Genomic DNA, 15,623 nt, shown 5'->3' with positions numbered 1-15,623 from the left:
GGCTCGGAGCCTGGAGCCTGTTTCCGATTCTGTGTCTCCCTCTCTCTCTGCCCCTCCCCCGTTCATGCTCTGTCTCTCTCTGTCCCAAAAATAAATAAACGTTGAAAAAAAAAAATAGCTACAGAAGTCATTCCATCACAGGTAAGAGGATAATGTCCATCATATATACGTTTATCTTTTTTCTTTATTTCTTGCGAGTGTCAGGTATACAGTATTAAGTTAATCAACTCATGAGGTCATTGTGTAATTGCCATATTGATCCAACCAAAGCATAACTAAATTATTTTAATACTGTAGTATTTTTATCTCTCTTTCCTACTTCCCATTATTTGCTCCTTCACATACTAAGCACTCACTCTGAAATAAAGTGTAAACATATCAGTATATATTCTTAAAAAACAGATATATACATTTATTGTTTTATGTATGTTTATAATTAGTACCATATATGTATTTTTTAACTTTCATCTAATAATTTCACAGTCCTATTGAAGTTGTACTATATAAACAAATTCCATTGATTTTTTGTGACGTCGTGTTCCACAATTTGCCAGCACTACCACATTATAGTCATTCAATCCTACACTGATAGACTCTAGCCTGACTCCAAAGGCCCGCTACTATACCCTATACAAACATAACCACACCTATGCATGGCCTGTGTAAGAATTTCTCTTGCTTGTTTTCCGACGCAAATGAAACATGAATGATCCTATGAATCCACAACCTTACCTAAGTTTATATTATTTCATATTCAAAATTTGGATTTAAAAACAAAATATAAAACAGGGGCACCTGGGTGGCTCAGTTAAGTGTCTGACTTCGGCTTAGGTAATGATCTCACGGTTCGTGGGTTCTAGTCCTGCATCGGATTCTGTGTGTGTGTGTCTCTCTCTCTCTCTCTGCTCCTCCCCTGCTCATGCTCTGTCTCTCAAAAATGAATAAACATTAAAAAATAATAAAAAATAAAATAATAAAAACAAAATATAAAACAAATACAAATTAGGTATGAAGTGTGTATGTATGTCTTCTTGTTATAACATTACCTCTTTGATTTTTTTAATGTTTATTTATTTTTGAAAGACAGAGAGACAGAGTGAGGGTGGGGAAGGGACAGAGAGAGGAAGACACAGAATCTGAAGCAGGCTCCAGGCTCTGACCTGTCAACACAGAGCCTGATGCAGGGCTTGAACTCACAAACCATGAGATCACGACCTGAACCGAAGTCGGATGCTTAATCAACTGAGCCACCCAAGTGCCCTACATCTTTAAATATATTTTTCTCCTTATATTTATCAAGCTTATCAATGTTCACTATGTCTCATTATGTCATTTATAATTATTCATCTAATTTTTTTTTCTCTTTTCTTTAACAACCTCGCTTCCCCTCTTCCCTTTTCAACTGGGAAACTATGTGTTTGTTGTGAAAAAATGGAATTTCCTGGAGGATATTTTCCGTGAATGACTTCTTTCTTTTTCATTCGAACTTTTCTTTTGAAATTCTTTCCTTTGTTTTTGCATTTTTGCAAAATAACTATGTGGTTTATTTATGTCTCCCATATATTTAGCAAATTCATTCCATTTGCCAAATATGGATGTATTTTACTTTTTCCACATCTACTTCTTTGAGACTATCCATTAGACCTCAAGCAGTATTTTGAGGTCTGTGCATTGTTGCCTTTCTATCTTTTTCATTTCCTAAGACTCAGATAGAGGACTCAGCTGAGACAACAAAAATCATTATTCATAGGCTGTGTCTCAGGCTGCATGAGTGCATGTGTGTGTGCTTGAGTGCATGTGTGTATATGTGTGTGTGTGAGAGAGATTGGATGAAAAGACTTCTATCTTTCCTGAGCTAGGCTTTACTCCACATAATCATTTTACATTGCTATAGGATGAGACATTGGAACTATTTTTCCAACACAAGTTCAGTCATGAACCTTTTACTCAAAATGATAAAAACCTCTGTAGGCATTTATTTCTGCATTATCTCTTCTCTATGCTAAAGTTGCTTTTACTTCCCTTCTTGCCATGAGAAGAAAAGCTTATGAATTCTGACCATAATATTAGTGCAAATTTTTAGAGAGAGATAATGGTGCCTCAGTTCCTCTACTTCCTATTCCTACTATTTTTTAATATCACTTATTCTTTTTTGCCCTTTACTTATTTTAAATCTCACATCCCAGTAGATCCAAACTCCAATCCTCTTTTCACAGGCAGATCATCTTTTGTTATCATGAATCCCATGTTGCACTTGCTTTACCCCCTTCAATGGCTTCCCATTACTGTTACAGTAAAATCTAGAATTGTCATGGTGTATTAGACCACACATTACCTAGCTCCTTGTTCATTTTAACCTCATTTCACTTCACTCGTGTGTCCACAGGCAACACATCAGTTATACTAGTCTTTCTTTTCTTAAATATATACAGAAATGGAGGCAGTTTTGTGCGTGTGTGTGTGTGTGTGTGTGTGTATTTGTACATCTATTTTCTACCTCTGTCCATTAAGGGGCCTTACAAAAAATGGCATCCTGCAATTAATGAGAACATCTAGCATTTAAATATTGGTTTGTAAATACCATTTCCCAATAAAATGAACAAAATTCCAGGACTGTGGCTGGGAAAGTCCCAGATAAGCCTGGAACATCTTGGCATACCAGAAAATAAGAAATTTCTTTATAAATGATAGAAGCATATCAAAAAATTACAGGAATCACTAGGAAGGATCTATCAATGACCAAATAAGAGTTTTTTGAACAAAAAAATAAACAACACTGTTATAGGATTATAATGCATAGAATAAAGTAAATATCCATGACTAAATACTGATACCAATAATGAAGCAAATGAATTAATGAATAAGAAAGAAGCATTCTTCCTTAGAGTAGAATTCAAATTAATGAATGTGGAAAGAATGATGGACATAGACAATCACAATTTGGCAAATACCAGTTATAAATGTTGGAAGGCAAGAATAATTGATGGATGTTAAATTAGGTGGGTAAAATGTATAAAGATGAACAGAATACTTTCATAGTCTCAAAATATCTCCCCACAAGATAGTGATTAATTACTAATGGAATACAGTAATTTATAGCAGAGAATCTTGAGAGGTACCATCTGAACAAAATTTAATATTACCAGTAAAATGTGATAGGTAGTATGAACATTTTGTACTTCCTGATATGATACTGTGAGAAGAGCAAAGCATCATTTCTTTACATTACTGCCAAAATTACACAATTCATTCTAGTCTAAGGACACGTCATATAGATCCATATCAGGGGATGGTCTATGAAATAATCAGCCAGTACTTTTCAAATGTGTCAAGGCTGTGAAAGACAAACAAAACTGAGGAACTGTCCCACACTGAAGGGGACTAAGGAAATGTGACAGCTATGAGCAATATGAAGTCCTGAGTTAAACTCTAGATCAGAAAAAGTACATTATTGGAGCAATTGGTAAAATCTGAATAATATCTGTGAATAGTTAATAATACTGTAACAATGTTAATTTCTTAGTTTGATAAGTGTCCTATAATTATTTAAAATGTAAAATTAGGGGAACTGAGTGAAGGATATACATATATATACCATATATATATATGGTTCTTGGAATATCATGTATATTCTTAGAATATCATTTTTCCAACTTTTTTGTAAGATCATATTACTTTTCTGCTTAAAATCATCTTATAACTTTCCACTTCACTCAGAGCAAATTATTAAATATTTTTACCTGGTCTACAAGGTGCTACACGATCCAGACCTAGCTACATATCTGATCAACCCCCTTCCATACTCACCTCACTGTTTTTACTACACTATCCTTTTTTAAAATTTCTCCTCCAAAATTCTAAGCCTGACTTGCCTAAAGGTCTTTGTGCTGTTATATCTGTCTGGAAGGCATTTCCCGAAGTACCTCAGTGGATCCCTTACCCTCTGAGATAAAATAACAGCCCCCTTTCTCATTATCACTTATTATCCATTTAACCAACTCTGTTTTGCTTCGTAGGATGTCTCATATTTTGACATACTTATGTAATCCTTATTAATATTTTTAAAATTTATTTTAAGTAAGATCTATGCCCAACGTGGGGCTAGAATTCATGACCTGAGATCGAGAGTTGTATGCTCTACCAACTGAGAGAAACAGGCATCCCGTATTTTAAATTTTCATGTCTTTATTCAATGTTAAAAGCAACTAACTAATCAGACTCAGACTCCACTCATTAATAAGATTGGTGATTGAAAGATGGTGCTAATTTGTGATTATATTCCCAAACACCTATTATATCTAGATGATTATTTGTAGCAAATGAAATTTAAGCATACATGATATTTTTGTGTCTTCTGAATTAACAAGCACGTGTGCTGTCCTGAGAGGTGTGTTTTTTTGTTCTTTTGTTTTGTTTTGTTTTGTTTTGTTTTACCTGTTACTTAGGGGAGAGGACTCTGAAGACCAAGAAGAGGACTGAGCCACAATATGGAAGATCATTTTCCAAAAATAGCCAAGCGAAGACCCCTCAACCAGGAGGATTCTTGGTAGACTGTGACATAAAAACAAAATAAAGATTGACTGTGTTAAATTGCTGAGGATTTAGAATCTATATTTTACAACATCTAGAATTACCTCAATTATAATGAATAATAATGAAATGTGTTCCTTAAAGTTTAGCTATATCATTGGCTTAGTTTTTGACATGAAATGAAACAAAGTTTCTGATATAACATTCAAGGTTCAACACACACTCACTGAACTACAGATCTAAGCAAAGAGGTTGGAAAGTGGAATGCTAGTTATGTCTCTTGTTTATCCTAGTCAAAGATAAACCTTTGACTTTTGAGCATTAAAACAATTCTCAGGCATGGAACTTGCTAAGGCCAGAAGCTGAAAAAGTTTGCAGCACCTCATGAAGGCACACTTTATTTACTTCATTAAAATATAAGTGTTTTATTTTTTATTTTTAAAGTTTTTATTTAAGTTTCAGTTAGTTCACATATAGTGTTATACTAGTTTCAAGTGTACAAATCAGTGATTCAACACTTCCATAGAACACCAGGTGCTCATGACAACAAGTACACTCCCTAATCCCCTTCATCCATTTAACCCATCCCCCACTTCCTCCCCTCTGGTAACCATCACATTGTTCTCTGTAATTAAGAGTCTGTTTCTTGGTTTGGAAGACACCCTTTCTTGCTACAGCTTTAGATGTTACAAAAGAGGATAATGCAAAAGGAAGAACTGCTCCCCTTGCCATCCAGAGCAAGGACTCACAGAGAAAAATGGATTAAAGAATTTCTACCAAAAATAAGAAATAATATCTATTCTAAAAGGTAAGGCTGTCATCCTTTGCAACTCAGATTTCATCATCCCTGTGAATAAGTGCTACGTGGTCCCAGTTCTTTGCTTTTCTCAAATGTGTTATTTGTTTTGTTTTAATTACAGTTTTACCTTGTCTCAGCTCCACTCCTGTATATTTGGAATTTTGGAGCTGCAGACATGTATCTATTCTAGCTCACACTTTGCCGGTTCAAGAAGAACCACATCCAGATCTTATGGAGATGACTTCTCACTACTTGGACCTTAAATCAGATGCAGTTATTAGAGGCAATTTGTGTTGTATTCTTTGGAGAAAGTACAAGACATTCTGTGTTTCAGAAGAAAAGTAGAAGACAGATTTGCTTATCACCATGGTGAACAGTGGCAATGACAGTTAGTTGATCATATGCATCTTGCTGTCTTCACAGGGTTTAATTTTGCTTGGAATCAGTTGTAAAGTCAGGAGTCCTCTTCCCATGTCTTGCTCCCCATGTTGGGAACTTGAGCCATGCTCTCAATGATGGAACAAGAGCAAAAATGATTTGTCTCTTTCAATCTGAAGTAGTTAAGAGGATGCTGTGCTTTCTCGATGTTCTCTTTCCCCATTGGTCAGATGAATGGAAAGTAACCCATGACTTTGAGGGATGCCTCTGGATGAAAGAAAACTGTTTGCTTGATTTAACCACATGGAAGGCCCCAACCAGGAATACACTCAATGTTCAGTGACATAAATAAGAAACAAACCTTAAGCTGTATAACCCATTGAGTATTTTAGATTTAGCTGTTACAGCAGCCAGAATTACCTGAACTACTCATCTATTAGAGTGTTAGTTTCATGAAAACTATTATGTTGTTGTTCACTGCTTTATCCACAACATGTAGAACAGTTACTCATTCTAAATGAATAAATGTAATAATGAAAGAGTAAAAGAAGAAAATAAGGAAGAAAGGAATGAATGAAAACAGAAGAGGACTAAATATATTTAATTCTATCAACTTTTTATTTTCCTATGTGAAAACATTAAAAAATAACAATAACAATATACCATTCAGTATCAGTAACTGAACATGTTATTATCCCAGTATTATAAGAACAACTAGCACTAAAATAAGTCCCAGTTCTTAAAATTGCACACATTTAATTATATGTGTGTATATATAGTTTTTTTGTTTTCCTGTAAACTTGCCAATGGCAGATTTAAAATAAAACAAAACAGAACAAAACAAAACAGCCTTACTGAAAAACCTATGAGTGTGTGCAGTGCTATTTAGGAACAGACCTTTTGCAAAGGCATCACACTCAGGATATTTTAGTGAATTAAGGGTAGACTTGGAATTCTCTACCTTTTAACAAAATGTGAAAATCTCAGCACATTGCCTGATATGTAGTAAGCATTACATCAAATTTGTAAAATTTTATTCACTTTCTATAATATTAACTAGTGAGGGAACAGCCCCTCTAATTTATTTATATTTTTATGGAAAATGAAAATTATATTCATGTATTACTCATTAAGTTCCATGTACATCTCATTTATCATATCATTTAAGAAACACAGGCACACAGTCACATAGCTAGTCTGTGGTACAGTGATCTTGAAACCTAAGTGTAGTTTTACCCACTATATCACTTAGCTTGAAGAGTTATTATGATTCCAAAACAGAATGAATGATAAGCTGTCTCTCTCCTAACTGTAATACAAAGGGTTGCAAACAGTTATTTTCCATAGTTCCTTAAACTAAGGCAAGAGAATCAGTTAAAGTTCATTCTAATATTGGTACATGATTACAAATTCATCAACCAAAGATGAAAATGAGTTTAAAAAAAAAGATTCTATTCCTCTACCAAGATTCAAAAATAATAACAATATATTTCTATCAGAAACCTAAAAGACAATAAGACCTAAACGGTTTTACAATACAATTGCCGAATGTTTTCATCTTGAGGAAAAACATTTAAACTTTAAGATTATTATGTAAACGTAGAAATAACTTTAACAGCAAAGAGAAAAGAATTAATTCTATACCCAAACACAGAAAGAAATGCACTGAATATTATTTTCCCTAAAATTCAAAACGATACTTTTGCTATTTGAAATCAATTAAAAGTAAAAAGTCACGGTTTTTATTTTATAAACCTGAAATAATTATAATGCAACTGGGTAAAATATATCTAACTGTTGAAGCAATTTTTTTTTAATATAGAAATCAATGATTTTCCTCCAAAGGAAAGCATTAATCACACAATTATAGAAAATTAGATTATAAAATTTTATAACAAAGACGATAATTCTGAATCATAGAGAAACAGAAATTATTCACATCAAAAAGAATGCTTTCAGAAAACTCAGCATTCTGAATGTTAATTTCATAACATCAAATTGATTGAGGCATGACTAACGTAATAAAAGCTAAAGCAGAAAGCACCTAGGGCGTTAAGCATTAGAATCAGAGTGAGAATTGAAATAGAGAAGCAGATATATAGAGAATTATTGAAAGTATAATGTTCTTATCTATGCTACTGCAGAATTTTTTATCTTTTTAATATAATAATCTCCTTAAAATATCTATGTTGAAATATATCATACAGGCAAGCATGTATGTGTGCGTGGTATAATCTATAAATTTATATTTTAGAAAATTTATATTGCCAAGCTGTTACTCTGGCTTTATAGACCCTGCAATGAAGGTTAATATTATGTGGCATACAGGTCTCTGTGAAGAGAAACATAATTACCGAGCATTCTCATACTTACCATGACATAGCTTCATACCAGAATTAATTATGTAGTTGTTTTTACTAAAAATACTAGAATATGTTTAGCTTTAAAAATTACATAGACAAGTAAGGAAATACCTTTGTGTCACATAAAATATATTTCTAAATTCATTATACCTTGCAACACAATTAACTAGGCCAGTTATCTCACTGCCCCTGCTATATAATTTTTACATTACTTTTATACCTTATGTCATACAACTGTTCTTGACTGTAATGATCTTCCAATTTCTTGGGCAGTTTATCATCATGACAACAAAAAGTCAAGCTCTAAACTTACATTCCATGGAGCCTTCTCTGAATCACCTCATTTATTTTGCTCAACTCTTTAGTGTTTTGTTCCAAAGAGCATTCTTCCAAAATAAATTTCTAATTAACTCTGAAATGGATTTTAACTTGCTTGAGTGCAAATTGATATCTTTATATGAGCACCTATACATTTATACATATACATATGCAGGTTGTACATAGTCTCTTTACTACCTGACCAGATCTCTGGTCCTCAGATAATTGCTTGGCATTTATTGGTAGAAACCAATTAAGTATTTATCAATTGGCATCATTCCCTTATTTCTTCTATTCCCTGAAGTTCATTAATATCCAGTTCTCAAAATATTTTATTTCTCACAAATCTGGAATTTTTCACACTTTTCTTCTTATTGTTATTATTTATCCTAGATAATTGTTCATAATTTATTTTGTGACTAAATGCCACAAAAATGATTTTCAGTGATTCACTGAAGTATGTATATAGGTGTGCCTCAGAATTTATCAATTATAAGAAAGTGTACTCCAAGGAAAGGCACATCAAAATCTTCAGGGATTTTGATAGGAATTTAATTACATAGTTTTTAAATAAAAATATTTGTTTCATGCAAACTGAAGGGAGCAATGGTTAACAAATTTCTCTCAGTTGGTGATAAGAAGCTGAATATCAAGCACCAATTTTAAACTTGGAATTGATTTTTGACCAGGGAGGGGTTCTTCCCATGAAGAGAAGAAATGTATGTAATTCTGAGAAAGTTCAACATTTTAAGTTACCATAAAGGAATACATGTTTTAAAAATATTGTTTTTTAAAAATTTATTTAGTTAGAGAAAAAGAGAGACCATGAGCGGGGGAGGGGTACAGGGAGAAGGAGCGAGAGAATCTCAGGCAGGCTCCGCGACCAGTGTGGAGCCGATGCTGGGCTTGATCTCATGATCATGAGATCATGACCTGAACTGAAATCAAGAGTTGGATGCTTTATTGACTGAGCCACCCAGGTGACCACACCACCACCAAATTATGATATTCTAGGGGCGCCAGGGTGGCTCAGTTGGTTAAGTGTCTGACTGCTGATCTCTGTTCAGGTCTTGATCTCAGAGTTATGAGTTCAAACCCAGCACTAGGGTCTGCACTGGGTGTGAAGCCTACTTATAGAAAGAAAATTTTATACTTTAATAAAATGGGCATAACATAATTTTGGGGATGAGATGTAATTTAATTTGCCAAACAATTACAAAACTTCTGACTCTACCTCTTAATTACTAGATGAACCTTTAGGAGCAGTGAAAAGTCACTAAATTTCTGAGCTTCCAAATCTTCCTTAAAATAAATGGGTGTCCCCTTCTTTTCTATATATGGTCACTGATTCAACAATATGTGATATGTGTCAACACTTGGAAAATAATCAACTAATGTTAGTTTCTTCTCTACAACCTGAACTATAATCTCCTTTAATAATAAACAAATGTTGAATATCTACTGTGTGTTTAGCACCGTGATAGGCCATGAAGACACAAATCTTAACAAGATCTATTCCTTTCTCATAAGAAGCTTATAAGCTTCTGACAACAGCAAATAGCCTTGAACAGTATCTCTAATTTCTATCCTCTCTGCTACCCAAGGATAATAACTATTTGTGCTCATTTTTCAAATAGCAAATTATGCATATTTAGGTTATAACACTTATTAGATAATTTGGCAAATATGTATTAACTTTTCTGTACATCCTAATATTATGGAGGTTTCCAAAGTAGAAAATTTGACTTACTTAACATGCATCCCTAGAAACTTGCATTGGTGGACACATGGCATCAACATCAAAAAATCAAAGATAATATTGTCTAGATGAAGGAATAAATCAATATTTATGTCCTCTGAATTATACAGTCTCCAATTTAATGTTTACTTTATAGCAGGTTCTCAAAGTATTATTTTTTATCTTTTATTGCTTTCTTTTTTTTCAATTATAACTCCTCCATTATAGCCTGAAGAGGTTTAAACCGAAGTGATTAAAAATCCCCAAATATGTAGAAGTTCCTTTATGTTCATTTTTTTCTGTATCTACTCTCTAGGCATTTTCTCACATAACCTAAACTTTAAGGTTGTACCATTCACTTAATGTAAATTTTAAGAAAATATATTTATTAAAATAAAGTAGACAAGTTTTAATAAAGTACACACTTTTTTGCTCTAAAATAATAATAGAAAAAAAAAAAAGAAGAAGAAGAAACTATAATGGATTTTATGTGAGGTAGAAAGAATAACAAACCTTCCAAAGATATCCATGCCTTAATCCCAGGAATTTTTAAATATGTTACTTAACATGGCAAAAACAAAACATACCAAACCGAACAAACAAAGCAACAAATTACAGATGAGTTTAAGGTTAAGGACTTTAAGAATCTACCTTGGTGGAGGAAAGAGGTCATGAACGAAGGAATGAGGGAAGCCTTTCGAGGCTGGAAAAGGCAAGGAAATCCCTGGTAGAGACTCCTGAAGAAATGCATCTGTACGATACCTTGATTTTAGCCCAGTGAGACTTGTGGGGGATTCTAACCTACAAAGCTATTCCGTGATAAATCTGGCTTGTTTTATATCACTAAGTGTGTAGAAATCTATTATGGCAACAATACAAAATATATACATAGTTTGTAAGACTCAATTTCCAGTTAACTGATTTTCCACACATGAGCAAATGAAATTTGAGTCTCAGTAAAATTACACATTCAATGTGAAATATAATTTTAGGTTTATACATTAATGATTAAAACTCAAATAATAAGCCCATGTATTTCATTGATTTACTATATTTAACAAATACTTATGGAAACAACTTGCATAAAATCTTGACTAAAAACATAAATAGATTTGGAGAGTTTATACCATGTTTCCTTGGGTGTAGTTTCACTACTATTAGAACTCTAATTCTTTTGCTCAACAAGGCTATCAAAGACTTAATTTGATTAAAATAACATTACTAACAGTAATTTAAACTATTAGAAAATATAAGAATATTTAAAAGATCATTAAAATATATAAGTGTTACAAATTAAATGAATTTTAAATTAAGGCTTACTCTCTTTTTCACTCTAAGTTTCATTAAAGCCAAAATACAGTTTAGCACTCTAAAACATAAAAAAAAAAAAAAAAAAAGTTTGCCAACCTTAAAAAACCTCTTGCAAGGTAACAGCTGCATTAACAGATACTTTCAGTTCTATTTATAATGAAAGACTATGAAATTGTCTCCTGGAAAATTGATATTGGTTGTTCTGACTTCACCATTGTCTAGACATTTAGCATGGTTCATGAGGAACAAATTATTCTGAATGTTAAATTTAAACTTTCTGGTATTGATTTTTTTTTTTTTTTGCCAAAGAGAAATAGAAGAAAGGATATGCAGTACATGAGACATATGGTCTTATTATACCTGCTTCCATCTCCATGTCTTTATCGTCCCACTTTCCTATCATGGATTTACTGACAGTTTTAACCGAAGTATCAGTTTTAACATATTGTTTGAGTCAATATCATTAAATATGTATTTATGCTTAAATGAATGTGCTACTGGACAACTAAAGTATTAGCCAAACTACTTAATAAACATCATATTCAATTCATGTGTACAATAAGAAAAGTAATGCTTAATTCAAATAGAAAATGAATCAAATTAAAGCTTATTTATAAATGATTAATAGAGTTTGGTGCATAGTTTGCCATATAATTTTATTCATTTGTTTACATATCCCTTCATTTATTCACTAAACAATATTTTAGGGGATAAATATCTGGGAATACATAGATAAGTGTGGCACCACTAACTGGGAGCTCTGCATGTAGCATAAGAGAGAACATCAAAACACAATATCCAACATTACCACAATGAAAAACCAAAACAAATCAACCCTACCATTATCACATAGTGTTCATATTCCCAATGCATTCAGGGTCAGGGACAGAAAATACCTATCACTGGAGATAAATGTCAATCCTTTTTTAAAAAGTTTTAAGACTTTTGGATGAAATCATATAAAATAGAAGGTTAAACAATATATTAGTGTGGAATAAAAGTTTTAAATTTGAAATTAAATATAAATTCTTTATTAAAAATTTCTAGAGAATAATTTTGCTAAATATCCAACACAATAATAGCATCTAATAGTTGAAATATAGATGCACTAAGGGATAAAATTTGAAACATCCCTAGTATGCTCTGTGATGACTCTGAAGTTAGTAGAAATAAGATTATTCATTTTGTACACTACATTCGAAGTTAATATTGATAAACTAGAATTCTTTCTGTGGAATGCAGGCAGTATATTAAGCGCTCTTAAAAATTTATTTCACACACAAAAAAATGATTGAAAGAACTGGGTAGAGTTAACATTGAATATTTAAAATGGGCCAAATAACTCTCTTCAAATTTTTGGGAAACTGTCATTGGGATAATGGAATCCACTTAATCTATATTTCATCAGAGACAAAAGTAAGAAGAGAAGGCATAATCAATAAGGAGACTCTTCTCCTTAGTTTTTTTTTAATGAATTTCTAACTAATAAATCTACTCTCCAAATGAACAGGAGGCTGCCTAAAGCAGTCAGTCAGCACCATGCTGAAAGAGTTCCCTGAGAGGGTCTGGATGCATTTTCATGGCAATGACATTACCCAAGAAAATGATGATATGCTCTTCAATTTAACTGGAGAAAAACTGGGATTCCATTCATCACTGAAAGGCTATTAGTTGGTCTCTGGTTAGTTCCTATAGATAAATATTGCTTTCCTAAATTTATTATACCTATTCTATACACTTATTTCAACATAACAAATGAGGGAGTAGTATCGGGTATGAGACATTTCAGGGGATTAATGGGTTATAGTTTTTGCTCAGTGGAATCACTAGTATGCCTATCTATTTCTTATGCTTAGAACAAGTAAGCACAACTGTTTTTTAAAGAACTTTTGTCTCCTTAATTTTTCTACCCAAGAGAATGCTGAGATAGAGATAACTAAGAAAATATTAAAGACAAAACCTAAACTGTACCAGGGACACGTAAGAGGTTAAAAGCCTCTTGAATCTTTGTCATTTTATTCAAGTGGTAGAAAGTTTTCATCTTCAGTTTGTGACTTTTTAATCTTTATTATACCACCACAACAGCTCATCAATTGAAAGGAATACTTTTGGAAAGGTCTCTTAAAATTGTTAATAATAATATTAATGATGCTTCCCATAACAAGATGAGCTACTCGATTTTGACAAAGGGTGCATAGTTATTAAATTACTCCCTTATTCTTCTCCTCCTCCCTACCCCATAACCACAAAAAGGCAAAGTCTAGAGTGTGATCAGTGTTATCAGCCAGACTTAAGAAATATATGAGAACACTTACAGCCTTTGTGACTTTGGTAATGTCATTTTTATGGGTTAAACATCAATAAAAATGTGTATTTCATATTCTTAAATTATAATGCCAGTCATATTTTAGGAAACTCAATCAATTCAATTTTTTATTTGAATAAATAAGTCTACATTTCCATCAATAGCATGAATGACTATAACTTAAGGAATATATAACTTAATGAATACATTGTTAACAAGTTATTAATAAACATTACAATACTAACAGTGTGTTTCTTTCAGTCTTACTCCTAACAATTTCTACTGGCTTCTTGAGGGCCCTGCCTCAATATTTCTTTCTTTTTTTTCTTTTTCCACACATACACTTGCAAACACATTTTTTTCTTTTTTCAAGTTTTTATTTAAATTCTGGTTAGTTAAAATACATGGTAAAATTGATTTCAGGTGTAGAATTTAGTGATTCATCACTTATATATTAACATCCAGTGCTTATCACAATAAGTGCCCTCCTTAATACCCATCACCCATTTAGCTCATCCCCACCCACCTCCATCAAACCTCCATTTGTTCTCTATAGTTGAGTCTCTTATGGCTTGCTTCCCTCTGTCTCTCTCTTTTTTCCTTCCCATATGTTCATCTGCTTTGTTTCTTAAATTCCACATACGACTGAAATCATATGGTATTTTTCTTTCTCTGACATTTTGCTTAGCATAGCTCCATCCATGTCCTTGCAAATGGCAAGATTTCATTCTGTTTTTTGTTTGTTTGAGAGAGAGAAAGAAGCAAGCAAAGGAGGGGCAGAAGGACAGGAACACAGAGACTCTTAAGCAGACTGCGCACCCAGCAAGGAGCCCAGTGTGGGGTTTGATATCACAACAGTGAGATCATGACCTGAGCTGAAATCAAGAGTTGGACGCTTAACTGAGTGAGGTTCCCAGGTGCCCTGAAATTTCATTCTTTTTGATGGCTGGGTAATATTCTGTTTACACACACACACACACACACACATATATATATATATATATATGAGAGAGAGAGTAGTATCAGGTAAGTGTGTGACATTCAGGGGATTAATGGATATATATATCTATTATATATTATTATATATTATTTATTATACCATATATATATATGTGTATATATATATCTATATATATATCTGCATTGTTGATTCGATATCACAACAAGATCATTACCTGAACTGAGGCTCCCAGGTACCCTGAAATTTCACTCACTCTCTCTCTCTCTCTCTCTCTCTCTATATATATATATATATAATGAGAGAGTAGTATCAGGTAAGTGTGTGACATTCAAGGGATTAATGGATATAGATATATCCATTATATACTATTATATATTATTTATTATATCATATATAAATATATCCAATGTTGATTTGAGAGTCTTCTTACTCGTTGAGGTAGGCCTATATTGCTATATACTTCCTTCTTATGTCCCCCTTTGCTGCATCCCAGAGGTTTTGGACTGTCGTGTTTTTAGTTTCATTTGCTTCCATGCGTTTTTTTTTTTTTTTATTTCTTCTTTAATTTCCTGGTTAATCCATTTGTTCTTTAGTAGGATGTTCTCTTTTTTAAATTATTATTATTATTATTTATTATTATTGTTATTATTATTATTTTGTTTGAGAGAGAGAGAGAGAGAGAACAGGGGAGGGGCAGAGAGAGAAAGAGAGAGAGAATCCCACGCAGGCTCTGCATCCAGAGCAAAGACTGATGTGGGGCTTCATCCCACCACTGTGAGATCATGACCTGAGCCAAAATCAAGAGTTGGATGCTTAACTGACTGAGTCACTCAGGTGCCCAAGTAGGATGTTCTTTAACCTCCATTTATTTGTGGTCTTTCCAAATTTTTTTGTGTGGTTGACTTCAAGTTTCATGGTGT

This window comes from Lynx canadensis, chromosome A1 (assembly GCF_007474595.2).
Source record: "Lynx canadensis isolate LIC74 chromosome A1, mLynCan4.pri.v2, whole genome shotgun sequence".
Taxonomy (NCBI): domain Eukaryota; kingdom Metazoa; phylum Chordata; class Mammalia; order Carnivora; family Felidae; genus Lynx; species Lynx canadensis.
The sequence above is the reverse complement of the archived record's forward strand: the minus strand, read 5'-3'. Positions refer to the sequence as shown.